Source organism: Triticum aestivum, chromosome 2D, assembly GCF_018294505.1.
Source record: "Triticum aestivum cultivar Chinese Spring chromosome 2D, IWGSC CS RefSeq v2.1, whole genome shotgun sequence".
NCBI lineage: Eukaryota > Viridiplantae > Streptophyta > Magnoliopsida > Poales > Poaceae > Triticum > Triticum aestivum.
The window spans coordinates 325,778,970-325,788,107 of NC_057799.1; positions in this window are offsets into that span (position 1 = coordinate 325,778,970).

Consider the following 9,138-nt stretch of genomic DNA (forward strand, 5'->3'; position numbering starts at 1 on the left):
AACATGGAGGAGTAACGGGAGGGAGACGGGGCAAGCATGGAAGGGCCAGATGCCCCTACGCCTCTCCACTATATAAAGGGGTGAGGTAGGGGCGTGGCAGCAATAGCCCCCATCCCAAGGCAGGGGCGACGGCCAAAGGGGGAGGAGTGCCCTCCAAGCCAAGTGGAGGCCCTCCCCCTTAGGGTTTCCCCTCCCCCATACGCATGGGCCTTGTAGGGGCTGGTGCCCTAGACCACTAAGGCCAGGGCGCTCCCCTACAGCCCATGCTACTGTATGGGACGTGGTGGAACCCTTCGAGGACTTCCAGAACCCTCTGGAACCTTCCGGTGGCTTCTCGGTAAAATACCCAAAAAACCGGACTTTTTCCTAGAACCCCGACAACAACTTTCCATATATAAATATTTACCTTCGGACCAATCCAAATCTCCCTGTGACGTCTCAGATCCCATCCGGGACTCCGAACAACCTTTGAATTTTCCACTATTAATACCTCAATACTACCCTAGCGCTACCGAACGTTAAGCGTGCGACCCTACGGGTTCGAGAATTATGCAGATATAACCGAGGCTCCTCTTCGGTCAATAACCAATAGCGGAACCTGGATGCCCATATTGGTTCCTACATATTCACCGAAGATCTTTATCGGTTGAACCACGATGTCTAGGATTCAGTCAATCCCGTATGCAATTCCCTTTGTCCGGCGATATGTTACTTGTCCGAGATTCGATCGTCGGTATCTCCTTACCTAGTTCAATCTCGTTACTGACAAGTCTCTTTACTCGTTTCGTAATACAAGATCCCATGACTAAACTCATTAGTCACATGAAGCTTCTTATGATGTTGTATTACCGAGAGGGCCCAGAGATATCTCTCCGTCACACGGAGCGACAAATCCCAGTCTTGGTCCATGCAGCCCAACAGACACCTTCGGAGATACCTGTAGAGCACTTTTATGATCACCCAGTTATGAAGTGATTTTTGATAGCACACAAGGCATTCCTCCGGTATCCGGGAGTGGCATGATCTCATGGTCTAAGGAGCAGATACTTGGCACTAAGAAAGCTATAACAAATAACTAAACAATCTGATGTTAAGCTTATGGTTGGGTCTGTCCATCACATCATTCTCCTAATGATGTGATCCGGTTATCAAATGACAACTCATGTCTATGGTTAGGAAACCATAACTATCTTTGATCAACGAGCTAGTCTAGTAGAGGCTTACTAGGGACATGGTGTAGTTTATGTATTCACGCATGTATTTAAGTTTCCGACCAATACTATTCTAGCATGAATAATTAACATTTATCATGAACGGGAAATATGATAATAACCATTTTATTATTGCCTATAGGGCATATTTCCAACACTGATTTCCCAGTTTTGGAGAATTTATAGAGGTGGAATTAGGTCATACGAAGCCATGTGGGGCACACAAGGCATCAGGATGCGCCTACCCCCCTGGGCGCACCCTGTTGCCTTATCATCTCCTCGTTTCTCGTCTGGTCTCCTCCCGAAGCTTCTAGGGTCACTTTTGTCCGAAAAAATCATCAAAAAGTTTCATAGCGTTTGGACTCCATTTGGTACTGATTTCCTGGAAAACCAAAAACAAGCATAAAACAGCAACTGGCACTTGACATTGGGTTAATAGGTTAGTCCTATAAATTGGTATAAAATAGCACAAAATGATATAAAAGATCCAAGATCGATACTATAATAGCATGGAACAATAAAAAATTCTAGATATGTTGGGGATATATCAAGCATCCCCAAGCTTAATTCCTGCTCATCCTCGAGTAGGTAAATGATAAAAACAGAATTTTTGATGTGGAATGCTACCTAACATGTTCATCATGTAATCTTTCTTTTATGGTATGAATATTTAAGATCCGAATGATTCAAAGCAATAATCTATAATTTGACAGAAAAAGACATCAATACTCAGTCATGCCAACAAACAATTAATCATGCCTTTCAAAATAAAAATGCTAAAGAATGCTATCCCTACAAAATCATATAGTGTTGTCATGCTCCATCTTCTTAACACAAAATATAAATCATGTACAACCCCGGTGTTAGCCAAGCAATTGGTTCATACTTTTTAACGGGCTTCAACTTTTTCAACCCCCACGCAATACATGAGCGTAAGCCATGGACATAGCACTATGGGTGGAATAGAATGTGGTGGTAGAGATTAATTAGGGGAAGACAAAAAAGGAAGATAGTCTCACATAAATGCGCCTAATCAACAGGCTATGGAGATGCCCATTAATTGATGTCAATGAGAGGAGTAGGGATTGTCATGCAACGGATGTACAAAGAGCTATAAGTGTATGAAAGCTCAAACTGAAAACTAAGTGGGTGTGCATCCAACTTGCTTCCTCATGAAAACCTCAGCATTTGAGAAAGCCCATCATCGGAATATACAAGCCAAGTTCTATAATGAAAATTTCCCACTAGTATATGAAAGTGACAACATAGGAGACTCTCTATATGAAAAACATGGTGCTACTTTGAAACACAAGTGTGTAAAAGGATAGTAACATTGTCCCTTCTCTCTTTTTCTCTCTTTTTTGTTGGGCTCTTTTTGGCCTCTTTTTTCTCTTTTTTTATTTCCTCATTGGGACAATGCTCTAATAATTATGACCATCACACTTCTATTTACTTACAACTCGATAAAACTAAAACATATGACTCTATATGAATGCCCCTAGCAGTGTACTAGGATGTACAATGATACTAGCGTAACATGTATGATAATGATGAGCGGTGGCTAAGCCACAAATAGTATGTCAGTTATATGATCATGCAAAGCAATATGACAATGAAGATGTATGTCATAATAATGGAACGGTGGAAGTTGCATGGCAATACATCTCGAAATGGCTATGCAAATGCCATGATATTTAGGTATGGTGGCTATTTTGAAGAAGATATAAGGAGGCTTATGTGTGATAGAGCATATTATATCACGGGGTTTGGATGCACCGGCAAGGTTTGCACTGACTCTCGAGTTGAGAAAGGGCAATGCACGATATCGAAAAGGCTAGGAAATTGCGGAAAGGTGAGAGTGCGTATAATCCAAGGACTCACATTAGTCATAAAGAACTCACATACTTATTGCGAAAGTCTATTAGGCCTCAAAGCAAAGTACTACTACGCATGCCCCTAGGGGGGAGGTTGGTAGGAGTTAACCATCGCGTGCCCCTGACCTTCACGCAAAGGAAGACACTCAATAATAAATCGTGCTCCAACTTCTTAGCATAACGAGAGACTATACCTGCATGCTTTGCGAATCACAAACCTTAACACCAATATTCTTAATAAACCACAATTACTCACTAGTACAACCCACATATTACCATGCCTATATCGCAAAACTATTGCAAAGAATCAAACTTATCATATCCAGTGATCTACATGAATTTTTTTATTATATCCCTCTTGAATACCTATCATATCAGGACCAATTTCATAACTCGTGCATATTGCCATTGCTATTTATTAGACACTCAAAAATATATAAGTGAAGCATGAGAGTGCAACTATTTTTTTTAAATATAACCACCGCCGTGCTCTAAAAGATATAAGTGACGCACTAGAGCAACTGCCTAGCTCAAAAGATATAAGTGAAGCACATAGAGTATTCTATCAAATCACGAATCAATGTGTGTCCCTCTCAAAAGGTGTGTGCAGCAAACACTTATTGTGGAAAACTAAAAATCAAACAAAGCAAAGACTCTTATAATACACGATGCTCCAAGCGAAACTCATATCATGTGATGAATCAAAATATAGCTCCAAGTAATATACCGATCGATCGTAGACGAAAGAGGAGATGCCTTACGGGGCATCCCCAAGCTTAGATGCTTGGTGGTCCTTGAATATTACCTTGGGGTGACTTGGGCATCCCCAATCTTAGGGTCTTGCCGGTCCTTATTCCTTCATTCATCGTGATCTCACACAAAACTTGAAAACTTCAGCACACAAAACTCAACAGAAACCTCGTGAGATCCGTTAGTGTAATGTAACAAGCAAATCATAGACTTTAGCTACTGTTATCAACCCATTCATATTTTTTGTTGCATTATACCTACTGTATTCTAACTTCTCCATGACTTATACCCCTGATATAATCCATAACATCATTAAAACAAGCAAACTATGCAACGAAAACATAATCTGTCAAAGACAAAACATTCTGTAATGATCTGAACAAATGGAATACTTTTGTAACTCTATTTTTTTGAAAACTTAGGACAATGTGGGCAATTTGTATATCAATCATGTGTAAAAAAAATCCTAATTTTATAATGTTCGACCGAGTTAAAAAAAATCCAGTACTGGGCGCAAAAGTTTCCGTTTTATTCACAGAATCAAGTCAATTATCAACCAAATCATCCCAAAGGCTTTACTTATCACAAACACTAATTAAAATATAAAAACACAATCATAATAGTAGAATAATTGTGTAGACACAAAAAACAGAAAACTATTGGGTTGTCTCCAAACAAGCTCTTTCTTTATAGCCATTAATATAGGCTTGGAATTTTAACGATGCTCACATGAAAGACAAGAATTGAAGCACAAAGAGAGCATCATAAAACATGTGACAAAGACATTAAGTATAACATACTTCCTATGCATATGAATTTCATAGGAAAACAAATTATCAAGGCAGGCAATATCTAGCATATGCAAGGAAGAAGAAAGAAACAATAGCATTCTCAACATGGAGAGAGGTAATTTAGTGACATCAATATTTCTAAAACCATATGTCGTCTCTCATAATAATTACATATAGGATCATAATCAAACTCAACAATATAGCTATCATATAAAATATTCTTTCTATGATCCACATAAATGAAGGTTTTATACTCTTCCAAAATAGTGGGGTTAACATCAACTAAAATCATAACCTCTCCAACCCACTTTTATCAATAATTTCATAAGATTGAACACTCTCCAAATATGTGGGATTGTTTTTTCCTAAAGTTGACGCTCTTCCAAACCCACTTTCAATATATTGCAAACATTATTATCAATGTCATAATCATCATGAAGCTTAAATAAAATTTGAAGATCATAAGAAGCATCACCCCAATCATGATCATTGCAATAAGTAGTGGACATAAACAAAATTATCGTCCCCAAGCTTACAGCTTTGCATATCATTAGCACAACTGACATTAATAGAATTTATAGTGACATCTTGCAATCATGCTTTTCATTCAAGGAGCTACCATGAATAACTTTATAAATTTCTTCTTTTAACACTTCATCACAATTTTCAGAATCATGATTTTCAAGCAAAACTTCATAGAGATAATCAACTGCACTCAACTCACTAGCAATTGGTTCAACATAATTAGATCTTTTGAAAATATTAGCATGTGGATGAGGATCCATATGTCTTAAGTTTTCCTTTCTGTTTTTGAGTGTCTGCATGAAGGTAACTAAAATCAAGGCAACGAGCAAAGTAAGAAGCCAAATATTTTTGTGTTTTTGTAAAAAAAAATAGAAATAGGGGAGATGAAAACGAGAGGCAAGGGAAAATAAAAAGGAAAATAGAGTAAGAACAAGTACATGATAGTTTGTGTGATGGTACTTGATAGGTTTTGATGATGTCTCCCTCGCAACGACGCCAAAAATTATTCCTGCTACTTGTGAGTTGCGTTGGGATTTCCTCGAAAGAGGAGAGGATGATGTAGTACAACAGAGATAAATATTTCCTCAGTTAAGAACCAAGGTTATCAATCCAGTAGGAGAACCACATAGAACCTCGTTAACAACACCAACACACACAAGCAAATACTTGCACCCAACGCAAACAAGGGGGTTGTCAGTCCCCTCGGTGGTTACTTGCAACTATTAAATCTTGTAGTGGTAGATAGATGAAATATAAAGATAAAATAAAATAAAATATAAAATTGCAGCAAGGTATTTTTGTGTTTTTATATATGAGAAAAGTAGACCCGGGGCCACAGTTTTCACTAGAGGCTTCTCTCTCGAACATATAGCATACGGTGGGTGAACAAATTACTATTGGGCAATTGATAGAAAAGTGCATAGTTATGACGATATTCAAGGAAATGATCATGTATATAGGCATCACGTCCGAGACAAGTAGACCAACTCCTGCCTGCATCTACTACTATTACTCCACCCATCGACCGCTATCCAGCATGCATCTAGTGTATTAAGTATAAAATGGAGTAACACCTTAAGCAAGATGACATCATGTAGAAAAAATAAATCCAATCAATATGAATAAACCCCTTCGAATTCCCCTTAATGGAAACAATACAAATACGTGTCTTTTCCCTTTCTGTCACTGGGATATAGAGCACCGCAAGATTGAACCCATTACAAAGCACCCCTCCCATTGCAAGATAAATCAACCTAGTTGGCCAAACCAAATGGATAGGTCGGAGAGAAATGCAAAGCTATAACAATCCTGCATAAAAGAGTTCAGAGAAGACTCAATTAATATTCATAAAAATTCAGATCATAAACCAACAATTCATCGGATCCCAACAAACACACCGCAAAAGAAGATTACATCAAATAGAACTCCAAGAACATCGAGGAGAACATTGTAATGAAGGTCAAAGAGAGAGAAGAAGCCATCTAGCTACTAGCTATGGACCCGTAGGTCGGTGGTGAACTACTCACGCATCATCGAAGGGCAGCAAGGATGATGTAGAAGCCCTCCGTGATTGATTCCCCCTCGGTATAGTATCGGAAAAGGCCTGTAGATGGGATCGCAGAAGAACAGAAACTTGCGGTGGTGGAAAAAGTGTTTGGGGTGGCTCTGTGTTGGTTCCCCAATTTTAGAGAATTTATAGAGGTGGAAATAGGTCAAACCGATCCACATGGGGCCCACAAGGCATCAGGGCGCGCCTACCCCCTGGGCGCGCCCTGTTGCCTTGTCGTCTCCTCACTTATCGTCTGGTCTCCTCCCAAAGCTTCTAGGGTCTTTTTGTCCAGAAAAAAATGTCAAAAAGTTTCGTAGCATTTGGACTCCGTTTGGTACTGATTTCCTAGAAAACCAAAACAAGCAGAAAACAACAACTGGCACTTGGCACTGTGTTAATAGGTTAGTCCCAAAAAATGATATAAAATACCACAAAAAGTTATATAAAACATCTAAGATTCATACTATAATAGCATGGAACAATAAAAAATTATATATACGTTGGAGACGTATCATCATCCCATCATCTTCAGGCTCCAGCGCCCGAAGAATAGAGCCCAAAACGCTTTCGACCCCCTTCTCCATCCTTCCATTCTCTAGCGATGACTAGAAAGGGAACCCGAGTCGTGGTGGCGAAAGCCTCCCAGGGTAATACAATGGACACCGCTGGAAGTGAGGGGGCTGCTGGCGATGCGGAGAAGGCAGCGAGCAAGAGGGAGCAATGCCTTCCGTCTGCCGTCATTGGGGGAGATCGAGCTCCAAGCGCTCAGATATCTTTCGGTGCCTGATGTTGCTCGGTGTCGCTTCCCACCCATTGGATGGTCATCGGAAAACTCCTCTGTCATGGTGCTGGAGCCCCTCACAGGTGAGTGTGTCGTCTTCATCCCGCATCTCATCCGAGGTTTTGAATTGCCCATCCATCCATTCCTCTGAGGTCTCCTTTATTTCTATGACATCCAATTCCATCACCTCGCCCCCAACTCCATCCTCCACATCGCCTTCTGATGGAAATATGCCCTAGAGGCAATAATAAAGTTGTTATTATTATATTTCCTTATTCATGATAAAGGTTTATTATTCATGCTAGAATTGTATTAATTGGAAACTTAGATACATGTGTGGATACATAAACAAATACCGTGTCCCTAATGAGCCTCTACTAGACTAGCTCGTTGATAAAAAATGGTAAAGGTTTCCTAACCATATACATGTGTTGTCACTTGATAACGGGATCACATCATTAGGAGAATACATATCCGTTAGCTTAGCATATGATCGTTCAGTTTATTGCTATTGCTTTCTTAATGTCAAATACATATTCCTTCGACTATGAGATCACGCAACTCTCGGATATCGCAGGAATACCTTGTGTGTTATCAAACATCACAACGTAACTGGGTGATCATAAAGATGCTCTACAGGTATCTCCAAAGGTGTCTGTTGAGTTGGCATGGATCGATATTAGGATTTATCATCCGAGTATCGGAGAGGTATCTCTGGGCCCTATTGGTAATACACATCACAAGAAGCTTGCAAGCAAAGTGACTAGGGAGTTAGTTACGAGATGACGTATTACGGAACAAGTAAATAGACTTGCCAGCAACGAGATTGAACTAGGTATGAAGATACCAACGATCGAACCTCGGGCAAGTAACATACCGATAGACAAAGGGAATTACATACACTACAAAAAAAAGACACATCCGTGACATTTTGGGCCGAACGAATTTTTTTTCTGTCATACATATGACACTTCTATGACGATAATTGTGACAAAACCCGGTATCATCATAGATGTGGTGGGCTCCTACTTCTATGACAAAAAATCATGACAGAAAATGGGTTTTTCGTCCTGGGCGGGCCGGAGACGCAGCTGCATGACATTCTTTGGGCCGTCCATGACGGGAAAAACCGTGGTAGAAGCGAGGGGAGGAAAATTTCGGGGAGTTCCCGGTTACAGTGGGAGGTCGGGGGCCGAGCGATGCGCGTTTCTCTCGTACACGTACGTGCGTGTGTGCGAGGTGTTGGCTCTAACTGAACCCGAGCAAGGCGTTGGGCTCTAACTGAACCCGAGCGATTGCACTGCAGGCTACGCGTTACTGAACCCGAGCGATCGATCGATGGCTATTAACTGAACCCGATCGAGCGATTCCTTCGCTACTGCTGCTAACTGAAGCCGATCGATTGGATGAACAGTGAGCGTTGCGGGGGGGGGGGTGGATGAACAGTGAGCGGTGGCGTTGCCTCCGGATGAACAGGACCCCGTGGTGTGGTGGAGGGCTGGATGAACAGTAGACGGTGGAGGGCTGCCCGTGGAGGGGTGGTTGAACAGGACCCTGTGGTGTGGAGGGCTGGATGAATAGTAGACAGTGGAGGGGTGCCCGTGTAGGGGTGGTTGAACAGTAGCCGGTGGAGTAGAGCGCGGTGGAGGCTGGAGGA